The 24,588-nt window shown below is 39.6% G+C and overlaps 1 protein-coding gene across 2 annotated transcripts in view; it reads right to left on the reverse strand.

The window, feature by feature from the left end:
- wdr37 (WD repeat domain 37) overlaps positions 1-24,588 on the reverse strand; it is a 137,277-nt gene that overhangs the window by 85,390 nt on the left and 27,299 nt on the right. The gene's annotated exons all lie outside the window — the stretch shown is intronic.

Below are 24,588 nucleotides of genomic sequence, written 5' to 3' on the forward strand. Positions count from 1 at the left end.
GTGACTTTGACCAGGGAATGATTGTTGGTGCCAAAAAATGTGGTCTGAGTATCTCAGAAATTGCTCATCTCCTGAGAGTTTCATGTTTCTAAAGTTTATAGCGAATGGTGCCAAGAAGCAAAGAACATTTGGTGAGTGGCAGTTCTGTGGGCAAAAACACTTTGATAATGAGAGAAGTCAGAGGAGGAAAGTCAGACTGGCTCAAGCTAATAGGAAGGTGACAAAAAGCCACACTTTATAATAGTGGTGTGCAGAAGAGCATATCTGAATACACAACATGTCAAACCTTGAAACGGACAGGCTACAGCAGCAGAACACACCAGCTTCCATTCCTGTACCTAATGAAGAGGCCACTGAGTGTATATTGTTTCAATTAATTATGGTAAATCAACAGCTCAGCTAGTAGGCACTGGTGCTTTCGCCAATGAAATACACAACTTGTTTGATGTCACCATTCAAGTACCCTGTCCTAACTAAATACTGTGTGAGTTGCCTGTTTGAAAACATAACTGAAAAGAAAATTATTTTCATCACCGAGCAAAAACATAAGACAAAGACTAAACACATGGATGAGCACTGAAGACAGGTGCATAAATTTAACATTTCCACCACCCTCTGCCATCTATCCAGAATAACTAAACAAAATTTCCAAGAGAGGTTTTGCAAAAGGGGAGGCAGATTTGGTATCAAGCTTCTTTCTGTATTGAAAATCAACACTTCACTTAATGGTGCAGATGTAACAGTCCCAAACAAAGTACCATCAACTAGCTGAGAGCGGTAAAAGACTGAACATTTAGCCCACTGTAAACCTAAATACCCAACTTAAGGCAAATGAAACACTATCAACACTTCTGCTACAAGTGAATATGGTTGATAAAACTTAATTAATTCTCCATTGTCTGTTGTCAAAATACAATGATTTGCATCTGTAATAATTTTCAATTATCTTAGTAAAAATTGAAGCTATCCACCAATGCAAAGTTCTTGCTCTTGATTTCATCATATTCATCACTCACTATCTTGTGCACAGAGATCACCCTGTTACCATTCCATTAAAAACTCTTATTTCCACCGTCTTCACCCATAACTTGATCATCTCCAGACCCATGCCAGTCTTCTATTCTCTTCAGCTCTCCCAATATTCTAATTGCCCATATTCCTGATCAACACCAGTCATCTCTCAATCTTTTGCATTGGTTCGCAGCCTTTGTCTGTCAAATTTAAAATTCTGACCAAAATAATTTCTGCCACTGCAACCAGCATGCCCTTTACATTACTCCCTACTGCCTGCCTTTGGTTCCTTGGACTGCACTTTGTTTCTCTCTTCATCACCTCCACAACTGAGAACATCTACAAGGAGTGCTGCCACAAGAAAGCAACCTCTATCATCAAGGATCCCCACCATCCAGTCCACACTCTCTTCACTCATTTACCTATTTATTAATTATGTGTGTTTTTTTTGTATTTGTACAGTTTCTCTTCTTCTGCACATTGGCTGCTTGTTCAGTCTTTGTGTGTAGTTTCCCACTGATCCTATTTCATTTCTTTTGTTCTATTGTGAATGTCTGCAAGAAAACGAAGTTCAGGGTAGTATATGGTGACATACACACATTTTGATAATAAATTTACTTTGCACATACACTGCATTTTAAATCCACTCTTTTGGGTTACTGCTTCCAATATGCCCTCCTTTTGCCGTTAAAGCATTTGTAGGCATTGTTCAATTGCAAACTGATACTGAAATTATTCTATCAAGTTGTGAGCAAGATGCAGTCTAGAATTCAGTGAATTGAATGACCATGATTATTTATTCTAACATGCATATAGGGAAAATAAATTTGCCAGTGGTTGGCGATTCCAAAAACTTAAATGATTTGATGGTGTTTTCACACTGCCAAGAAACTATGAGAGTTTGCAAAATGGCAAATCTGGTTTCTACTCCTTTTTCAAAAGTGGCTGCAAAAATCTAAAAAGTATGGCATCTTCAAAATGCAGATTTGCTTCATTACAGGATTTGAAGTCCCATAATTTAAATGTATAAAGTGAATGTTTTTACTGATAAAATTAATACTCTACAATTGCAAGACTGCTTGCCCATCCAGCCGTATCCAAGTTGCTAATTTAGTTGTAAATTCTGAAAATATAACATGTAAGGATTCATTGGGAGGAATTGAAAATTGAAGCAACTGTCAAGTGCACTATAAATTCACAGTGACCAACACATCAGATCAAGAATCCTACAGTGGCACTTCAGGCCAACACATGCTACCGAAAAAGCTAACAGTACAATATTTTATTTTCAATAGACGAGATGCTGTAGATGCTAGAAATCTAGAGCAGTACACAATGTGCTGGAGGAGCTCAGCAGGTCAGGCAGCATCTATGGATAGGAGCAGTTCATGTTTCGGGGGGGAGATCCTGCATCAGAACTGGAAAGGAAAGAGGAAGGAATTTTGTTTTCACCATTACTGCTGACAATTTGAAGCAAACTGAAGGTCACTCAATGTATTTAGCAAATGTTTGTAATATTTCATAAAGCTTCATTAATCTCTTTGAACCACGGTAGCATAGTGGTTAGCACAACACTCTACCCCCAGTACAATTTCTGTCATTGCCTGTAAGGAGTATGTACACGTTCTCAATGTGAATAGTCTGAGATTCCTCCGGGTGCTCCGGTTTCTTCCCACAGTACAAAGTTGTACTGGGTTGGGAGGTTAATTGGTTATTGTAAATTGCCCCTTGATGAGGCTAGCATTACATTGGGGAGGGGCAGTGCTGCTTGAAGGGCCGGAAGGACCTATTCCACGCTGTATGTCAATAAATAAAAGTTCTTGTATAGGACTAATTGCCTTCACTTCATATCAAACTAAATATATTTCTGTATTAGTCAAAGTTTAGAAAATACGATGCCATTTATATTTGATGCACAAACAATCTCATTATTGATGGATATCAGGCTCAAAGTCAACCGAGCAATCACTCACATACAAAGAAATCTTTGAAGCTGCAAACTACCTTCAAGCATGGCAGCTTGCATTTCATGTTTACCAACATTTGGCTTTAGCGATCTTACATGTGGTGCATCTCATTTTAAAAACAGAACAAAACACTGTGCCACCCATAATAATACTCCCATCATTGCAAAGCAGTAAATTTTCCAATTTACCACAAGAATTCAATGGAAAAAAAAATAAAATTTTTTCAAATAAAAGTTGAAAGCAAGCAGATAACTGATTATGCTGTTTAAGAAAGGCTGCTTGCCTTTATACCTGATTAACTGTAGCAAATCACAGCTTAGTGATGAGCACATTGCAAAGGTGTTCATTTGTAAATTGGTCTGAATTTTTTAGATTAGTAAAAGTTTCTGTGAAGCTCATTAGTACACAATGTAATGCAATATTAGAAAGCAATGTTTTAGCTGGAATTGTCATACACACATTTATATCTGGCAATGTTCTTCTGATTCAATGTAATTAAGCAAAAAAAGCAGCTTGAACTAACGATCTTAAAATTCAGTACCAGTCTTCATGATTATTTTAATCTAAGAGGTGATTATAAACCATATGGCGACTTTGTGCTACAGACAAAATAAAAACGAAGTGCTAGAAACATAAGACTATAAAACCACAAGACATAGGAGCAGAATTAGGCCATTTGGCCCATTGAGTCTCCTCTACTATTTCATCATGGCTGATGTAGTTTTCCTCTCAACCCCAATCTCCCGCCTTCTCCCAGTATCACTTCATTCCCTGACCAATCAAGAATCTATCAATCTCTTCCTTAAGTATACAAGAAGACTTGGTCTCCACAGCTCTCAATGGCAAAGAAGTCCACAGATTCATCACTCTCCAGCGAAAGAAATTCTTCCTCACCTCAGTTCTAAAATGATGCCCCACTATTCGGAGGCTGTGTCCTCTGGTCTTACGCTCTCCGACCACAGGGAACACCCTCTCTACATCCACTCTATCAAGGCCTTTCACCATTCAACACATCTTTAGATGAGGTCACCCCTCATTCTACTGAATTTCAGTGTCAGGGCCATCAGATACTCTTTGATCCTTTCGATCCCAGAATCATTTTTGTGAACCTCCTTTGAACCCTCTCCAGTTTCAGCACATCCTTTCTAAGATAATAGCCCCAAAACTGCTCACAATACTCCGTGAGGCCTCACTAGTGCTTCATAAACTTTCAACACTACATCCTTGCTTTTATATTCTAATCCACTTGAAATGGATGTGAACTTTGCATTTGCCTTCCTCACGACAGACTTAACCCACAAATTAACCTTCAGGGAATCCTGCACGAGGACTTCCAAGTCCCTTTGCACCTCAGTTTTTTTGTATTTTCTCTCCATTTAGAAAATAGTCAACCCCTTCACTTCTACCAAAATGCATGATCATACACTTCCCAATACTGTATTCCATCTGCCATTTCTTTAACCATTCTTCTAATCTAAGTCCTTCTGTAGCCTCTCTATTTCCTCAAAACCACCTGCACTTCCACCTATCTGCATATCGTCTTTGCAAAATGTCATCAATTCTGTCATCCAAATCCTTGACATTTAAAGTAAAAAGAATCAGTGCCAACATAGACCCCAGTAGAACATCACTAGTTACAGGCAGCCAGCCAGAAAAGGCATCCTTTATTCCCACTCGGTGTGTCTTGCCAATCAACCACCACTTTACCCATACTAGAAACTTTCCTGTAACACCATGGGCTTGTAGCTTGTTAAGCAGCGTCATGTGTGGCACTTTGTCGAAGGCCTTCTGAAAATCCAAGTACACAACTGATTATGCTTTGTCCACCCTGCTTGCTACTTCTTTATAGGATTCCAACAGATTTGTCAGCCAAGATTTTCCTTTGAGGAAACCATGCTGACTACAGTCTATATCATGTGCCTCCAAGTACCCTGAGACCTCATCCTTAATAATTGACTTCAATAACTTCCCACCCAGAGGTCAGACTACCTGTCCTATAGTTCCCTCTTTTCTGCCTCTCTCCCTTCTGAACAGTGGAGCAACATTTGAAATTTTCCAGACTTTCGGAACTCTTCCAGAATCTAGTGATCCTTGTAAAGATTATTACTAATTGAAAGATCTTACTCCACATTCTCTTCAGCCACCTCTTATAAAACCCTAGGGTGTACACCATCTGGTCCAGGTGACTTATCTACCTTCAGCCCTTTCAGTTACCCAAGAACCTTTTATCTAGTAACAGTAACTTCATATACTTCATGAACCCCGACACCTAGAACTTCCACCATATTGCTAGTCTTCCTCAGTGAAGACTGATGCAAAGTACTTATTCAGTTCACCTGCTGTTTCCTTGCCCCCAATTACTACCTCTTTAACATTGTTTTCCGGCAGGCCGATATCCACTCTCACCTCTCTTTCACACTTTATGTATCTGCAGAAACTTTCAGTATGTTCTATAACGTTACTGACTAGCTTACTTTCATATTCCATCTTTACCTTCTTAATGACGTGTTTAGTTGGTATTTAAAAGCTTCCCAATCCTCTAACTTCCCATTAATCTTTGCTCTATCATATGCCCTTTCTTTGGCTTTGACTTCTCTTGTTAGCCATGATTGTACCATCTTGCCTTTAGAATACTTCTTCCTCTATCCTGTGCCTTCCAAATTGCTTCCAGAAATTCCAGTCATTGCTGCTCTGCTGTCATCCCTGCCAGTGTTCTTTTCCAATCAAATCTGGCCAATTCCTCTCTCATGCCTCTGTAACTCCCTTTACTCCACTGTAATACTGGTACTGGACTTTGGCTTTTTCTTCTCAAATTTCAGGGTGAATTCGATGATATTACGATCACTTGCCACTAAGGGTACTTTTACATTAAGCTCTCTAATCAATTCCAGTTCATTGCACAACACCCAATCCAGAATAGCAAATCCTCTAGGCTCACAAGCTGCTCTAAAAGGCCATTTCATAGGCATTATAGAAATTCCTCCTCTTCGAACTGATTTTCCCAATCTACCCTGCATATTGAAATCTCCCATGACTATGTATGTCTTTTTGTCATGCATTTTCTATCTCTGGACAAAGCGTCTGATGGTGCTTGATCTGCTGAGTGTTTCCAGTATTTTGTTTTAAATTTAGATTTTCCAGTTTGTTTGATTTTCAGTCACAAATGAAAGTTGTCTTGCATTGTCCAATTTGTTTCATTTGTAAGTAAATTTAGTTCATTCGGTGTTTTAGTCTTCTCAAATTTAATTCTGTGGGCAACATGTTCCATCTACCACAGTACAAGGTTCCTTTTATTTCCACAGCACCTCTCCAACTGTGATCATTAATTCTCAAGGCCAAGCACTCTGCAGGGACAGAAAGCAAACAACTTCTGTCACATAAGCTTCTCTGCAATTCTTTCATCTTCCATTAATCTGTTTCTGAATATCAAAAAGGCACTTTAAATATCAAAATGGCTGCAGCAGGCTTTGAAAAATTGTTCTAAAGTCAACGCAAAGAAATAATGGTAATCAATGGTAAGATGTAAACGTCTGAACAGTCTTTGTCATGTAGTTGTGATAACTTACTTTTTGTAAAGATGTCTAAATTAATCAAATCGTAGCCTTTTCTTCATAAGTTTTAGGCACATGTTAAAAAATTCTGGAAAGCGAAGATACTTTCAAAATAATGAAATGAAATGTTTCTACATATCAAAACATTACTATAAAGAGCAGTAAACAGTAAAAAAAACTAAATCAAATCAATATTTGGCGTGACCACACTTTGCCTTTAAAACTGCATTGATTCTCTTTGTTACACTATTGTGCAGTTTTATAAGAAAATCGGATGGTAGATTATTCCAAACAGCTTGGAGAACTTGCCACAGTTCTTATGCAGACTCGGCTGTCTAGCTTGCTTCTTTCTCTCCAGGTAATCTCAGACAGCCTTGATGATGTTGAGTTCAGGGCTCTGTGGAGGTCATACCATCTGAAACTGTATAATAAACTAGGGTTTCCAACACTTTTACACAGTACTGTAGTTTCACAGTACTGTAATTAGCATCTGTATGATACTAGCTTTTACTTAGTAATTGAATGCCGATTTCTTACAGCAGTTTCAGCTATCACTTTTAAAATAAGCCTTAAATAAGCCATGCAGAAGTTCAGTGAAGCTATGGTGTGAAACAGTTCAGACATTTGGCCTAGAAGATGAATTTCACCCATGATATACTGAGTGGAGCTTGCTTAAAACGCCAAATTTGGGGATCATCAAGTGGACATCCTTGCGTTAAGAAATCATATGTAATTTTGGCCTTTTTACAAGCAAGAGAACGAGAATTGCACATGGGGCATAGGTACTCACTCCTTCCCATGGTAGCTATCTAGAATCTGGAGATGATGGAAAACCACTGGGATACTGTAAACATCAGGGATACAGGCTGCGTCACCTAGATGCACGACACACAAACACTGTGACCTGCCTGCCAAAGAACTAGCCTCGTGCTTAAAAGTGAACTGCTGAATTAGCAAATCAGACTGTACTAGGGGAGTTATTGAGAACATGGGAGAATAAAAATTGAGATGTACGACAGTGTAAACAGGTCCTCCCCACGTTATGGCAGTGTAATATTCCTGTGGGGATTCAACAGTCTGCAGATAATGGAATCTGAGCAACAACCTACTGGAGGAACTCAGTGAGTCAAACAACATCTATAGTACAGCTCTCCATTTAAAAAAAAGGCAGTACTTGTTGCCTTAGTTGCCTAAACGGTGACAAAATGACCAAGAGTAGATGGGATTTAGCCCAGGATGCTGCAAGAGGCAAGGGAAGAGATTTCTGTGGCTCAGGCTAACTTTTTAAATTTTTACTGGACACTAGTAAGGTGACTGGAAGAGAGTAAATGTCAACATAAATTTATTATCAAAGAACATAACTGTCACCATATACTACCTTGAGATTCATTTTTGTAGGCAGGGAAATAAATAAATACAATAGATTTTATGAAAACTATACATGAACAAAGACTGACAAACAACTAATTTATAAAAGACCAATAGTGCAAATAAAAAAACAATACAAGTTGAGTACCCTTATCCAAAGTTTTTGGAGCAAGAAGTGTTTCGGATTTTTGAATATATAGTGAACAGCTTAGAATCGCTATCATTTCCAACTCTGAATTTATGTGCCATCAGTCAGCAGTCTTTGGCTTACAATTGTTCATTATACATCTGTAGAGATGCAACCGTTCAGTGGGTTAGAATTTCATCAGGATGATCTTGGCAATCTCCTCAATGAACTTGATGCCATACAAAAGTGCATCTATACAAAAAGCAGTATCTATCATCAGGGACCCACAGCACCCAGACATTCTATCTTCTCACTGCTGACATCAGGAAGAAGGTGCAGGAGCCTCAGGACCCATACCAGCAGGTTCAGGAACAGTTATTACCTCTCAACCATCAGGCTCGAGCCAATGGGGATAGCTTCACTCAACTTCATTTGCCCCATCACCAAACTGTTCCCACAACCAATGGAGTCATTTTCAAGGACTCTTCATCTCATGTTCTAAATATTTATTGGCTATTTATTAATATTATTATTTTGTTTTTTTTCTGTAATTGCAATTTGTTGCGTTTTGCACACTGGTAGTCTGCCTACTGGGTGCAGTCTGTCATTGATTCTATTATGATTATTGGATTTATTGGCCTGCAAGAAAACAAATCTCGGGGTGGTATATGGTAACATATATGCACTTTGATAATAAATTTACCTTGAACTTTGAATTTCTCTGCTGCTTCATAATAAGCAGACACATTATCACAAATCTTTAAAAATTTAATGCTATGCCTTTTCTTAAATTTCTGCAACTAGCCTGCTGAATATTCACAATGACCTTCAATTTTCAGTTTGTTGTGATAGATCTTGGCTTGTTTCACAATCAGTCTCATTCTAACACTGACAAGACCTTCATTTTTTGCTCTATGTAGTATTTTTCATTAACTTATGTTCATTATGTATGTGAGGTCAGTTCTCAGGACCATCTCTGGTGTGCAGAGACCTACACTTCGCCTGGGAACCTTCCCCACACCTTGAGGAATTTTTAATTTGCAACATCGTAAGTATTTTGGATTTTGGAAGTTTTCAGCCTCAAAATCAATTTTGGTTTCGGAGGCTTTCGGATTTTGGAACTTCGTATGAGGACAACTCAATCTGTACTAAGGGCGAGTTGCATAGTCCTTGAAAATGAGGTTGTGGAATCAGTTCAGAGTTGAGATGAGTGAAGTAACCCATGGTGGTTCAGGAGCCTGAATGTTGTAGGGTAATAACTGTTTGTGAACCTGGTAGTGTGAGACCCAAGGCTCCTGCACCTTCTGCCCAATAGTAGAGGTGAGAAGAGGGCATGGTCTGGATGGTGGGGGTCCTTAATGATGGATCCTGCTTTCTTATGGCAGTGCTCCTTGTAAATATGTTTAATGGTAAAGAGGCCCTCTTTTCAAGAAAGACAGAGGAGTAAGCCTCGTAAATCTTGACGCACATACCTAAATTCAGTGGGAGAAAAGATACTGGAAAATAAAACTGAGAGACAGGGCTAATGATCACTTGGAAAGACCAGGACAAATCAGAGACACCCAACATGTCTTTGTCAACGGCAAATGCTCTCTCATCAATTCAATTCTGTGAAGAGTTAAAGTGTATCAATGAGGGCAGGGCAGCAGATGTTATTTACATGAACCTTGGTAAAGCACTTGACAAAGTCCCAGATGGAGGACTGCTTTAAAAGGGCCATAGAATTCAGGGTAATTTAGCAAAATGGATCCAAGATTGGCTTAGCCATAGAGGATAGAGGTTGATGGCAGAAGGTTACTTTTGTAATGGGATGCCTGTGACTAGGAGTGTTGCACCATTGTTTATAACACAACTGGCTTGAATGTAGATGCGAAAGGTCAGATGAACGAGTGTGCAGATTGTGGATAGTCTTATGCTGCAGAGAGATATCAATATGTAGGTAAAAAAGGCTTAAAATAGCAGATGAAGTTAATCCAGACAAATATAAGTTGATGCATTTCGGGAGTGCTAATAAGGTTAGGACATAACAGCAGAATGATAGGATCACACAGAGTATTGAGAAACAGAGGGACCCTCGAAGTACTATCTCACAGATCCTTGAAGGTGGCAATGCTGATAAACAATTGTGGTAGACAACAGGCTATTGGCCTTGATTAGTCAAGGCACTGAACACTTTAATTGCTTAGGCGTACAAGCATCCAGTGCTGGATGGTGGGCTTAATATATGTCAGCGTTCACTGGTCAGTGTGGATATCGGTCCAAACGGATTCTTCTATTGCTATGCAGTTATGATTCGACATGAAGGACAACATGTGCAGTTGCTAGATCATGAAAACAGAGACACAGAAGGGCCCAAACGTACAGGGATTCATGCTTAGATTCTGATTTCTCTGCACAGGCTATGCTTTAACAAATCAGTCCTCACTAAAGTGTGTGACCTCCTTATGCTTGGTCTGCTTTGATAAGAGTAATTACAGTCTCTTAATAAACTTTTCTCAGGATCACAGTGATGTATTTTTGTTGACTATGTCATAAGACCATGAGACACAAGAACAGAATTAGGCCATTTGGCCCATCAAGCCCGCAAAGCCAACAACTCCATCATCTAGATCATTAACATACATTTAGTTATATGTCCAGAATATTGTACCTGCCAATTTCTAACTGCACTATAAGCTCATCTACCTTGTTTTATATACTGCATGATTTCAAATATAACATCTCCAGTCCAATATTCACCATCCCTCTTCCCAAATTTGTCTGGTTACATTTTTATCTCTTTCTAAACTTTTTTGCTTTTTATTTCAGATACTTTAATAACCTCCCCTATGCTCTCCTTCCCCTTTACTTGTTAGCCATATTTTTCCAATCTGTTGAACCTACCCTCCTTCTATTTAGCTTAAATCCTTTTTGACAACTCTCGTTACATGATTCACTAGGACCCTGGTCCCAATATGGTGCAGGTGGAGCTTGTTCCATTAGAGCAACTCTGTTCTTCACACACACTGATGCCAATGTCCCACAACTTCAAACCCAACTCTCCCACAACAATCTTTAAACCATGCACTTAACTCTCGAATCTTATTGACCCTATGCCAGTTTGCACATGGCTCAGGTAGCCAGGTATAATTATCCAGAGATTATTATACTTTTTTTTTCAGTCCATAGTTTTTCATATTCCCTCAGCAGAACCTCTTTCCTCATTTTAGCCACATGGACCAGGAGAACTAGATCTTTCTCCTCCCACTTCCATTTCCTCTACAGGTCAGATGAGATGTCCAAAACCCAGACATCAGGTAGGCAGCACAATCTTTTGGACTCTCAATCATTGGGATAGATGAGATTATTTCAATGATTATACTATCACCAAATACAACTACATTTCTCTTCTCTCTCCCCTCTTGAATAGCCCCCTGAATCTCAGTGCCACAGTCAAGTTGCTCATGCTTCTTACAGACAACATTCTCGTCTACACAGGGAACATGAATCTAAGACCTGACGGACAAGCAACCTGTACCTTCTGCAGATGTGGTCATCAGGAACCACAATGGAGCCCCACCAGCTCCCCTGTCATGGAGCTGCAATCCGTCACCTGATCTTGCATCCTTACTTATTTAATTATTGGAATTTGGTATCTTTTTATTTAATTACCACATTGCTAGTAATCAATGCCAGCAGTCACGCAACAGATCATTCCATTTAACAACTTACTGAAGTTTATTAGAAAATTGAGAATTTAGTGAAACAGCTACTTTAAAGCAAAAGACTGAATAGAGATAAGGCTCCATCACAATTCACATTGCTTGTCGTAAGATATCAAATTACAATGGCTCTAATGAATGATGTGTTAACATTTTACTCAGATTTCATTTCTCTCTAACCTATAATAAAAAATGGATGATGTGTCAGTACGTGGGCTGACACATATCAACTCTTATCACAGTTTTACAAGAGGCTATTTCTGTTTTGTTGCCAACATGAATCACTGTGGACAAGTACAATTAATTTTTCCTCAGAAACAAATCATTACTGTTTTCCCTTTTTAAATTGAACAAAATTTATCTGAATTACTTTTACAATATAGCTATTTATTAGTTTAAAGAATCAAACTGTCTCTGGAGAATATGGATAGCAAAGACACCTTCATCAGACTCTTATTTATTGACTACAGGTCCACTTACAGTTCCAAACAAACTCATCTCCAAATTCTTTGACCTCCTTCTTAAGGTTCACAAGAAAGTTTGCAGGAATGAAAGTGTAACCATATGAGGACCTATTGATCGCTATAGGCCTGTACTCACCGGAATTCAGAAGAATGAGGGGGGGATCTCATTGAAACCTATCAAATGTTGAAAGACCTCAATACGACAGCAATCTGAAGCATTCTGACAGGCTGCATCACTGTCTGGTATAGAGGGGCTACTGCACAGGACCGAAAGAAGCTACAGAAGGTTGTAAATCTAGTCAGCTCTATCTTGGGCACGAGCCTACAAAGTACCCAAGACCTCTTTAGGGAACGGTGTCTCAGAAAGGCAGTGTCCATTATTAAAGACCTCCAGCACCCAGGGCATGCACTTTTCTCACTGTTACCATCAGGAAGGATATACAGAAGCCTGAAGGCAGATACTCAGCGATTCAGGAACAGCTTCTTCCCCTCTGCCATCCGATTCCTGAATGGACTTTGAAGCTTTGGACACTACCTCACTTTTTTTAAAAATATACAGTATTTTTGTTTTTGCACATTTTTATTAATCTATTCAATATACATAATTGACTTACTTGTTTATTTATTGTTTTATTTTATTTCTCTCTCTCTGCTAGATTATGTATTGCATTGAACTGCTGCTGCTAAGTTAACAAATTTCATGTCACATGCCAGTGATAATAAACCTGATTCTGAGTGGATGTGGAGAGGATATTTCCTATGGTGTGGAAGTCTGGAACCAGAGGGCATAGCTTCAGAATAGAGAGTGAGGAATTTGGAATTCTTTAGCCAGAGAATGGTGAATCTGTGGAATTTGTTGTCAGAGGTGGCTGTGGAGGCCAAGTCATTAGGTATACTTAAAGCAGAGGTTGATGTACCGTATTCTTAATTAGTCATGGCATGAAGGGTTGTATGGGGAGACAGCAGGAGACTGGGGCTGAGAGGGAAATGGATCAGCCACGACAAAATGGTAGACCAGAATCGATGGGCCAAATGGCCTACTTCTGCTCCTATATCTTATGGACCTTGACTCTCTTCAGTTTAGGTATATTAGTGACAGGTCTTTCATAAATGATTTTAGGAAACAATTCCTTGAGAAGGTACAACTGATATTATATCTATTACTACTTTTGAAATTACATTTGTCTCATGACCTCCCTCTGCAGCTAGAAGCTCGACTTCATGACTGACAGACTGCAATCAGTAAGGCACAAACAGCTCCGATTATCTTCAGCACTGATGCCTCCGCCAGGCTGTGTCCTCAGCCCTTAACTTACTCTCTATATACTCACTACTGGCGTGCTCAGATTCTACTCTAACTCCATAAACAAGTTCGCAGATGACAACACCATAGAGGGCCGGAACTTAAATACTAATAAATCAAACAGCAGTAAGATGGAGAGCCTAGTGGAATTATGTCATAACAACAACCTTTCCATCAATGTCAGGAAAACAAAAGAATTCTTCGTTGACTTCAGGAAGCAGGGCAGAGCACACACCCTTCTCTCTACGTATCAATAGTGCTGGTGATAGACAGAACTTCAAGCTCCTAGGCATAAATATCACTGTAGCCCCCCCCCGGCCACCCTCAGGGTCGTTTGGCTCGCTGTCGTCTAGGGAAACAGCCTCGGCCCCGCCAAACTGGGTAATTAGTTTGTGTGGATGCTGTGTGAGGTACCCCACCCCGCCCAAATAACAGACAATACACCAGATGCAATTAAATGATTTACAGTTTATAGATATTACTGGAACTATATAATTAAGAGAGAATAAAATATAAAAGGAAAATAAAAGGCGCCACACTTATCAAAGTTCAGTCTCTGTGCACAAAACAGTTGGAGCTCAAGGACCTTCTTCTTCACCCTGCGACCCCTCAGACCACCTCGACCGGCCACCTGGGACCAACAACGGTGGTCGACCAGACGCTCCACACGAGTCCATCTCCGTCTCCTCTCCTCGCCGAACTCCCCTCTCGGGGTCCGACCCCATTAGCGGACCTCACAGCACTTCGTCCATCCTCTGTCTCGCTCTCCCGCCTTCTCCCCCAAAACCCCGCGCATACAGTATCTTCAAATACACCAAAAACATAACAACTATCCCCATTGGTTAATAACATATTTCTTATCACACTCTAAACCAAAACAAACTTTCTCAGCGTTTAAACACAACAAAGCCGCATTCCCCAGATTAACATAACGAAGAGGCCATTTTAATTAGCCTCTGCAGTAACATAAAAGTCGAAACCCCCTTACATCACCAATAGCTTGTCCTGGTCCAACTGTATATACAAAATGGCTAAGGAAATTCAGCGTAGCCCCATTGATGATCACCAACATTTTAGAGAGGGGTTACATGCTCAAGGAGATGTGTTTTTTTTTTGTGAGAATGATGTAATGGTCTTTTGGAGGTCCCCAATATGATTTTCCCACCGGTGAGGTCACGTGATGACATGTGACCTATGACTATATAAGGGTCGATCCAGGTGACGCAGGGGTTTTTTAGTTTGTAGATTTCCAGGTAGAATGTGCTGTGTTTCCGTTTCTGTTACGTGTTTGTTTTTATGACGCAGTTTCATTTTTAAAACAGTTGTGCATTTTGTTGCAAGAGGCCATATTATTTGGACTGGAAATTTTTGCTAGATGTGTTGATTTACCCAATTCCAACATTAGAAGGGAGAGTGAAGAATTTATCGAAGTGCAGGATCGAGGGATCAAGAGGAGTCAGCATCGTTTGGCAGTTTAATAAAGGATCGACCTTATTGATTCTTCGTTGGAGGAGTAGCTACCTGCATCGAGGATAACTCTTGCCAAAAAGAGAAAGGAGTTCATGCAAAAAGGTGCTCTTTCTCTCTCTCTCTCTCTAAAAGAATTTAAGGTCAGTTGATTTAAACTGTTTATTTTCAGCATCGTGAATCCTGTGGACAGAACCAGCAGGAAAGTTGCGTCTGTGAAGAAATCCTTCTCCAGCGAAGTCTCTCCCAATTGAACGTGTAAATCTGTTGGACTTTCGAAGTTATCGCTTTAAGAACTGTATTTGACTGTATCACTTTAAGAACTGTTTTCACATTTAACGCTTTAAGAACCAGAGCTGAGTGGCGAGGTGGTGAACGGCTGCATATCTGTTAACTTCCAGTTGAAGTTTTCGTGTGTTTTTTTTTCCTTATCATTTATCCGTGTTTAATAAATGTTTGGTTGTTTTTATATAACCTGTCTCGATCGATATTCATTGTTGCCAGTTACGTAACACAGGCATGGTAGAAAGCATCGTATTCAGATGCATCACAGTTTGGCAACTGTTATGCCCAAGACTGCAAATTTCAGAGTTGTGGATACAACTCAGTCCATCGTGAAAACCAGCCTCCCCTCCATGGACTGTCTACCCTTGCCACCGCCTTGGGAAAGCACCCAACATAACCAAAGAGTCCACTAATGAAGCAGTGGAGGCTACATCAGTGAAGACATTTAAGACTAGGTGGATAGACTTTTGCATAGTTGGGGAATTAAGCATTACAGGGAACAGGGAGATAGGTGGACATGAGTCCATGGCTGGATTAGTCATGATCTTATTGAATGGCTAAGCAGGCTTGACAGGCTAGATGGCCTATTCCTGCTCCTATTTCTTATGTTCAAACTCTAGTCATTCTCCCTTCTCTCCCACCCCTATTTCCATCGGGCAAAAGAACCAAAAGCTTGAAGCCCCCTGCTTTACTTTTACTAAGTCACTTTACTTTCGTGACTGTGTGACTTAGTACAGCTCCAAGGCCAAAGTGAAATTTGCTGATGACGCCACAGTTGCAGGCTGAATCAAATGTGCTGAGGAATCAGTATGTAGGAAAGAGATTGAAAATCTGGCTGAGTGGTGCCATAACAAACTCTTACTTAGTGTCAGCTGATTATTGACCAGGAGAAAGAAACCAGAGGTCCAGAAGCCAGTTCTCAATCAGAGGATCGGAGGTGAAGAGGGTCAGCAACCATAAATTCCTTTGTGTTATAATTTTGGAGGACTTGTGCTGGGCCCAGTGCAATTACGAAGAAAGCACAGCAGTGCCTCTACTTCCTTCGGAGTTTGCGAAGATTCAGCATGACACTATAGACGTGTACTGGAGAGTATAGTGACTAGCTGCATCACAGCCTGATGTGGAAACACCAATCCCTTGCATGAATAATCCTACTATAGGTGGATACAGCCAGGTCTAGCAAGGGTAAAGCCCTCTCCACCATTGAGTACATCTACATGAAATACTGTTGCAGGAAAACAGCATCCAGCATGTGAGATCCCCGCCACCCAGGCATGCGCTCTTCTCACTGCTGCCATCAAGAAAAAGGTACACAAACCTCAGGACTCACACCACCAAGTTCAGGCTCTTGAAGCAAAGGGGAAAACTTCACTCTAATTCACTTGTCCCATTACTGAAATGTTCCCACAGCAAATAACTCACTTTCAAGGACTCTTCATCTCATGCTCTCAATATCTATTGCTTATTTATTTATTAATATTATTTATTTCTTTTTGTATTTGCAGTTCATTATATTTTGCATACTGGCTGAACACTCAAGTTGGTGCAGTCTTTCATTGATTCTGTTATGGTTATTATTCTACAGATCTATTGAGTAGGCCTGCAGGAAAATGAATCTCCGGTTTGCATATGGTGACACATAGATACTTTGATAATGTTACCTGTCCTCAGTATCGATTCCCGTGAGTGTCTCGTGATTCCCGTGAGTATCGATTCCCATGAGTATTGGTTCCCGTAAGTGTCCCATGACTTCGTTATCTGTGAGCGTCACATGATGGCATATCCCACTGGTATAAAAAGGGGGACGGCCGATTGTTGGGGGTCACTTTGTTGGGGAGTCGCAGTCGGTGGTTACGCAATCGTAGAAAGAGAGCGAAGATTGCAGGCTTCAAACGAACCCAAAGGATTGGGGTTAATCAACGGCATTCGGTGCATTTCGGGTGTGGCTGACACTTGGTACAATCCATATGTGGCAACGCACTTTTGTTAACCCTTACATGGTTTGGGTGCTGTGTGGTGACTACTTCGGCGAAAGGTCAGTTACCTTGAGAAAACTCACTCTTCGTGGCCTCTTCCGAAAAGGTACTTCTTGGCTGGGATCGGCGCCAAAGGTTTCTTTGTTTCTTCAACAATTACCTCATCGCTGCTCCTCTCACTTATTTCATGAATCACTTGGACTTCTTAGACTATCACTTTAAGACTGTGCTTGAGTAAGATCTGTTAAGAAATGTCTCTAAGTTCGACTGTTTGATAGCTATAGATGCATAACACTGTTAACTTCCGTTTAAGTTAGTTGTTTGTTTACTTTTCTATGTTTTTGAGTAGAGATTAATAAATTTCATTGTTTATCTATAAAAACCTAACTTAATTTCATATCTATTGCTGCTGGTACATTACAATAATAAACTTATTTTGAACTTTACCAGGCTCTTGAACAGCTACCACTGTTATAAAACTCCCAGACAGACCTCATGCATGATACAGGTGAACTCTAAATCTTGCTGTGAAGCTTGCACCTTATTGTCAGTCTGCAATGCACTCTCCGTAACACTATATTCTACATTTTGGTTTTGCTTCTCTCTTTGTACTGCTTTGATGTACTTACACTTTGAAATTATCTGTATGGACGGCATGCAAAACAAAGTTTTTCCACTGCCTCTCAGTACATAAGACAATAATAAGCCAATTACCAGTTAAGGTAATACTGATAATGAATTCAATTTTGAGCAAAATTCTTCTTTGGTATTGGCGATGTCACTGATACACAGTTCATTTAATAACATTAAGGAATAACAGTTACTTTTAAGCTTGGCCAAATACCTACTTAAGTAACTTTCAAAATTCAGCAACATGAACTTCAAACAGGATTTAGCATTCATTATGGAGAGACAGCAGGAACATGATAAAGAAATGTTAGATGGTAAGCAAATATTGAATAGCATGATAGACTCACTGAACTGATCTACCTATTCCTGGTCCTTTTATCCATTTCCTGCCCCAAATACTGTCTCCAGCTTCTCACTTCTTCACTGCCTTTTGGCCCCTGAACTACATTGCCATGAAATTACCTTCAAATTCCTTGCAGAAATGCGTAATAACTCCACTAGAACCTGAACAATGCAAATAGCGCAAGAGACGGATCCATTTACGCTGAAGTATCACAGACTTTGAGGTAACCTAACAAATGGGTATAAAATACTAAGGCTGGAATGCAAGCTTACTTGATGGATTATTTCAGTTTAAAGTTAAGTGAATGTTTATTGGGATAGATCCATCAATTTTATCTCTTGTTATTATGAAATGAAGACAGCAATGGTATGTGACACATTGATGATCATTTGGACTCAACACATTAAATGACTGCAAGATGTAGCGCTGTAATCCTTTAGATTTAGGAGATTAATGGGCAATGAAATTGAAATTCTCAAGATATCAAGGGGAATTAACAAAGTAGAGAGAATCAATTTCCCTTGTAGAATGTAGGAAAATTAGGGTGCACCCTTTCAGAAATAATGTTAGATATAGTTCCATGAGAAGAAAGTGCAATTGATATTATAGTAATCATTACATTTAACTTCCAAGATTTATAGTAGCTTGAAAACCAAAAGACTAAAAGTTATGGAAATAAGAAGGATTATAAAAGGAGAAACTAAACGAATTAGCCACAATATCACTGAATGTTCAAAGGGCTTCATATATTCCTGCTGCTCCCATGTTCCTATTAAAAACCATTCTACTTCACCAATTGTTAGCTATAGTTGATCATGTTGTATGATACTGTCATGTCCACATTATTACTGACATACTATAATAGATATAATGCTGATGATTTGTATTAACTAAAGAAACATTAATCATTAACAAACTCTAATACAATTTAAAATAGAAAAATAAAAACAAGCTTTTATACTTTGACAATTTAGACTTTCTTTACACATAATACATTTCAAAGTGTACGGTTTTCCTTCCTGTTTGCCACCCGTGTTTATTATATCAAGGTAAATTAATGACTAGTAAACTGGCAGCAATATTTCCAATTGAGATGAACACTCTTTTACATTAAATGTATATGAACTGATAGTCATACAAAGTCAATTGCAAACTGTTATCAACTGGAAAGACAATTCTGATTTGATGGAGAATGGACATGAAAGCACAGAGGAACATCGAGAAATTTCTGAAACGCCCATTTGCTGCTGTTGTTACTATGTGCTAGGGAACCTTTCGGAGCGTAGGCCTCAAAATCCCCGGCCTTGCCTGCTTTTGGCGACCGAGAAGGAGGTCGAATCGTTCAGACAGAGATGGCGCTCAGTACTCGGTGTCAGAGAGCTGATCAGAGCTCGAAGTTTTCGGATGACTCAGAGTCGGATTGTGGTTGGCATGGCAGGGAGAGGTTTTCTTCCTTCTCCCGTCTGCGTGAGATGTGGGACATTTGAGAAACCTTGAACTTTACTGTGCTCATGGACTTCTTCATCAAGTTATGGTATTGTTGCACTGTTTGTAACTATATGTTACAATTATGTGGTTTTGTCAGTTTTTTTAGTCTTGGTTTGTCCTGTGTTTTGTGGTATCACACCGAAGGAAATAATGTATCATTTCTTAATGCATGCATTACTAAATGACAATAAAAGAGGACTACGTGTCTTCATAATCATAATGCAATGAAAATGCAGAGCCAATGGAATTAACAAGATGATAGGTGAATTCTTGATCTAGAGAGCAAAGCTTTTTTCTCCCCCTTTCAAAGTAGTTTGGGATTATCTTCAATCTGTCAAGTAATTCTGCAAAAGCAAAATGCTCCCGAGTAGAGCAATAAGTAAAATGTAGACATGAGGAAATCTGCAGATGCTAGAAATGCAAGCAACACACATGAAAGTTACTGGTGAACTTTGATGTGTGTTGTGTAAAATGTAGCTAGGTCTAACCAGATACAGCTGCAAAGCAGGGACACCATGCATTCAAGCTTCTGATCATGGAAGTGGGAATTGTACAAAGAAGTTGATATCTTAAATTTAAAATGACTTAGCAAACTGGACTGAAAAAGAGTTATGAACAGCAACACATACAGTTCTGCAGTGGATGTAAGGCACTATGTCATTTATAAGAAAAATGTGACACCGTTATAGCACACCCATGACAATAGCCATTTCGGACAGTGTTCAGTGTTCCGCTGGACACATCAGCATTTGACCATTCTATGTAAGAACAATTCAAGAATACATTTTGAAAAGATAACACAGACCAAATATTCAACACCTTGAAAGCCCTACAAATAGCTATAACACAGCAGACAACTGTGTCAATAAAACTTGAGACTCAAACATCATTATGAGGTTCAGCAATACAGCAGCAAGTCACACATTACAGACACTTAACAAGTCTTTCTGTTGAGGCTTCAGAATTGAGTATTTGCTGTTGCTTGACTATTTCAAAGTATTTAAATATTCAAAAAAATTCAAATTTAATACAAAAGCAAAGATACTGAGTTCTCCCTTACCTCCATATTAGTTCCAAGTCACAACTTGAAATCAATGAGAATAAGGCAACATGAGCAGAAACTGTCCTTGCCAGCTTTGCATCTGAACTACGCTACAACTTGCAGTGAAATATTTTCCTTGGTGAACTGCAGAGGGCATTTGTAGAGAACAGGATACCCTTCAAAGAACAATCGTTAATGTCAAAACCAACTTAGCTCTTCTCTATTCTGTCAACACCATCTATAAGCACACATTGAAAGGAGGAATTAGCAAACACAACACTTTTTTTTAAACAAGACACAAAATCATGTGGTTGAAGGTAAAAGTTGCGATCAATAATGATAGCATTCAACAGACAAAAAATAACACTGCTTTTGCAAAGGTTGATTCAACACCCCCCAAACACACACAAGTAAAACAGCTTTGACATATCTGAGAGAAAAAAAACAAGCTTCCAATTAAATTGGTCCCACAAGGGTTATTTATATTTATGATACTGCTGGAAATATAACAAAAAATCATAAAATTTCACTTATTAACTTGATACAAGACTGTAAATCAAGAGTAAAAGCTTACAATATGAGAAAAATGATGAGTGATCTCATCAAAACCTATCGAATGCTGAAAGGCCTTGATAGATGTTGAGAGGATATTTCCTATGATGGGGGAAATCTAAGACCAGAGGACACAGCCTCAGAATATTCTTTTAGAATGGAGATGAGGAGGAATTTCTTTAGCCAGAGAGTGGTGAATCTGTGGAATTTGTTGTCACAGACAGCTGTGGAGGCTAAGTAGTAGCAGTAGTAGTCATACTTTTCTGATCCCGGGGGAAATTGGTTTTTGTTACAGTTGCACCATAAATAATAAATAGCAATAGAACCATAAATAGTTAAATAGTAATATGTAAATTATGCCAGTAAATTATGAGATAAGTCCAGGACCAGCCTATTGTTTCAGGGTGTCTGACCCTCCAAGGGAGGAATTGTAAAGTTTGATGGCCACAGGCAGGAATGACTTCCTATGACGCTCTGTACTGCATCTCGGTGGAATGAGTCTCTGGCTGAACGTACTCCTGTGCCCACCCAGTACATTATGTAGTGGATGGGAGACATTGACCAAGATGGCATGCAACTTAGACAGCATCCCCCTTTCAGACACCACCGTCAGAGAGTCCAGTTCCATCCTCACAACATCACTGGCTTTACGAATGAGTTTGTTGATTCTGTTGGTATCTGCTATCCTCAGCCTGCTGCCCCAGCACACAACAGCAAACATGATAGCACTGGCCACCACAGACTCATAGAACATCCTCAGCATCGTCCGGTAGATGTTAAAGGACCTCAGTCTCCTCAGGAAATAGAGATGGCTCTGACCCTTCTTGTAGACAGCCTCAGTGTTCTTAGACCAGTCCAGTTTATTGTCAATTCGTATCCCCAGGTATTTGTAATCCTCCACCACATCCACACTGACCCCCTGGATGGAAACAGGGGTCATCGGTACCCAAAGACACCACTAAGTCTTTGGGTACCTCAAAGGCAGAGGTTGACAGATTATTGATTAGTCAAGGAATGAGGAGATATGGGAAAAAGGCAAGAGATTGGGGCTGAGAGGGAAAATGGAGGGTCTATTTCTCGACTTCCTCCCGAGCTGGAAAGAACATCCTTCCCGCATTCACCTTGGCAAGTTCAGTCAGAACTGTGTACGTTTCAATGACATCTCCCTCTCATTCTTCAAAACGCAAGAGTCGGCAGATCTAATCGACCCAGTCGCTGTTGATATGATAGGTCCACCATCCTGTGCTTCCTTCAGGACAAATAGGAACCCAAAACTGCACACAATACTTGTGATGTTGTCTCATCAAGGCCTTATATAATCGTAACAAGACAACCCTGCTCAGGCACTGAAGGCCAACAAGCCAAGCATTCTTACCTGCATGTTTGCTTTCAGTCTCTTTCATACATCAACATTTCCCAATCAATCACCATTTAAATAGTAGTTTGTCTTTGTTTTCTTCCAAGCTTGACAAGTATTAGATATTTGCTGAATTACCTTAATATCTTTGTTTCTTCCATGTCCTTCTACCACCAGTTTAGCATCATTGGCAGACTTAGAAATATAACATTCAGTTCTCTCACCCAAATCATTGGTATATATTGTGAATAGCTGGAGCCCCAGCACTGATCCCTGGTCCACTGGTTCCTGCCCACCACCTCTGAAAGCCCAACTTATTCTTATTTCTTGCTCAATCAAGCAAGTTTCAATCTATTCTTTGTAATACCTGAGGTCCTATGTGCCTTTAGTTCTGCACACAAAGCTTCCATGTGGGACTCTATTATCGGCTTACTTAACAGACACCACATCCACTGGCCTTAACTCTTCTACCAGTTACATCCTCGATAACACTTTAATGGTGAGAAATTGTTTCCATTAGAGAAAGAGCCAAGAACAAAGGGACATATAATAAATGTGATTAATAAAAGAACAATAAGTATCATACTAAAAAAAGTCAAACAATGAGTTGTTAGGTTTCAGAATGTATCACCAGAGGTATTATTTGAGGCACATTCAAAGACAAAGTTTATAAATTTGAGAGGCATATATGGGGCTCTCCACCTCCCAGAATAGAAATGTCAAATACTACAAGGCACAGGTTTAAGGTGAGAGGAGGGAAGTTGAAAGGAGATACGTAATGCAAGTCTTTGTTTAGACAGAGTGGTGGTGTCTGAAACGCACTGTCAGGGTGGGTTGGAGGAAGCAAGCAGACACAATAGTGACATTAAAACAGCATTTTGACAGGCACATGAACGTGCAGAGAATGGAGAAATGTACATCCTGTACAGACAGATGGGATTCATTTAATTTGGCATCATGGCCGGCATGGATATTGTGGACCTAAGGGCCTGTTCTTGGAATGTACTTTACTATGTTCTATGAAAGACCTCAAAGAAAAAAACTCATGCATCGAGCCTGTATGAACTCAAAATGCTAAATGGTTTTCTTACATGCTGTGAAATTCTGTAATCTCATGAGTAAAGAAGTTAAGGTAGATCCTCTCATTAGTGTTGTATCTGATAGGGTTTAAAAGAGTATAAGCTGGCCTAATTGAACCATCCAAGATTCCGATGGGTGTGGAGAGAATGTTTTATTTTACAGTATAATCCAGAACTGTTTAAAAAGGGAATTGCCCATTAAAAACAGATGATTTTTCTCTAAAGATGATCATGTATCTTTAGAACTCCCTTCCTCAAAGGACAGCAAAAGCAAATGTTGGATACATTTATGGCATAGGAGCTATGCATCTGTTCTCTATCTGCATTTATTCTGTGTTGCGCATATATTATGTTTATTATGGTAACTAGTCACATGAGTGACTAGTAGTAAAAGTGAAGGGAATGAGTTACGTATTCGTGCTTTGTTTGGGGCAGCTTGCAGCTGGGGGCCGACGTATGTCATATCTTTTACTGACCGCTCGATTACACTTAAGTTCCATCACTTCAAGTTGCTCATAAAGGATTGAATACATATCTTTGACTTTTGGAACAATCATTATTGGAGCTGAGGGCACATCACACAAGTATAACAAATCTGTGGGGGTTACCAGCAGCGGCAATTTGGCTTGTTAGAACTGGCCGCTACAGGTAGGTTCTCAATAAGCAAGAGAGTAAAAGGTTCTTGGAGATAGATGGGAATGGTGAGTTTACGTTAGCAATCAGATAGGCCATGGTATTATTTAGCAGAGCAGGATTGAGGAGTTGAGTGGCTGACTCTTGATCCCAAGTCATACATTAACTAGGTCTTCAAAAGGATGGAATAAGTGAGATTAAAATAAGCAAATGCAAGATACAAAGAATATGCTAATGCAACAAA

This window comes from Mobula birostris, chromosome 3, assembly GCF_030028105.1.
Source record: "Mobula birostris isolate sMobBir1 chromosome 3, sMobBir1.hap1, whole genome shotgun sequence".
NCBI lineage: Eukaryota > Metazoa > Chordata > Chondrichthyes > Myliobatiformes > Myliobatidae > Mobula > Mobula birostris.